Here is a 1,437-nt window from a genome sequence, read left to right as displayed (position 1 = left end):
ATTTCGTAGACTTGGCTCTGGTAAATGCTTGGAGACTCTATAAAAATGATTGCTTTACAAATGGAGTTCCCAGGAACAAGACGATGAGATTATTAGAATTTCGCCTGGATGTTGCCGACGGATTGGTAAATAAAACTGAAAAAAGAAGAAGAAGTGTCGAAACAGATGAGAAAGAAGACGAATTGCCAAGTAATAGTAAATACAGGCCAGCAAATCCACCATCTGTAGCTAAGAGATATGATGGATATAATCATCTCCCAGTTTTTGACGAGATAAATGCTCCCAGAGTCTGCCGCCAAGAAAATTTGCAAAAGCCGTTCCAAAATACGCTGCGAAAAATGCAACGTGTATCTGTGTTTATCTCGAGGGAAGAATTGTTTTTATACTTACCACCAGAAAATATAATATTCAAAAATGTGTAAATTCATGAAAAAATATAAATAAATATTGTTTTTTAAATTTGAATTGTGTTTATTTAAGAGAAATTATACCGAAATAATGGTATGCGCACGATCATGCGCATGTCAAATTACTCCTGAACCGCACGATCGTGCGTGTACTTTTTCTAAGTATCTGGTTTCTGGAGATTTTTAAAATTATTTTTCCCTGACCTAAGGGTTCATAAATAAAAGCTTTATTGGTATGGTGCATTGCTATTCCGATTTTTTTCCACCGGTTGCAAAGGGATAAGAGAATAAGAGACTGGATATTTCATTAGTGATTTCTGTGAAAAAGGAATGAAGAAACAAAGTTGTTGATTGTTACTGAACATTATTTACTGAGAAAATGAGGGAGGAAAAAATTAACATAAACATAAAATAAACTGACCTAATGTTGTCAAACAGTACAACACCTATAAGAGATATGTAGAGCGATGCGTACCAAATATCCTTTAATATTTGCTCCAATTCATTACCTTCTCTAAAATCATGTATGTATTGCGATAGAATGTTAGGGCCAGTTGTTTCACAGAACTTCTAAATCTATTATTGTTCAAATATGGTTCATTGAATATAGAATAACAGGAGAACAAGTCTGTATTTTTCAAGAAACTTCACAAAACCCGTATTAACACTTCCTTTACTTTGTTAAAAAATTCCTTGTGCTTCGGTGCTATACACTCGGTAAATATTTATAAATTGAAATCATTTCATCAATTACATAAATGTATTGCGGAGGAATATCTAAAATATGAACTATTTGTTTGGTGTATTTACAGAGATATTTGAGTGAAGAGGGACAATGTCCACTAAATTGACAGCACCGGCAAGGAAAGGTTAAACCACAAACTTACTGGTTTGTTAACCTGAAAGATACAGACTATATAATATATTTTTTTCAAGAAGATGAAAACACTTGTGTCAGAAATATTATTTTTATTATCATACATTTTTTACAAAATACTATATTATGTAGATAACAATTTACATAGTTGCA

The sequence above is a fragment of the Hesperophylax consimilis genome, chromosome 5, assembly GCF_061612785.1.
Source record: "Hesperophylax consimilis isolate HC1 chromosome 5, BYU_Hcon_1.0, whole genome shotgun sequence".
NCBI lineage: Eukaryota > Metazoa > Arthropoda > Insecta > Trichoptera > Limnephilidae > Hesperophylax > Hesperophylax consimilis.
Note: the sequence above shows the minus strand (reverse complement) of the source record.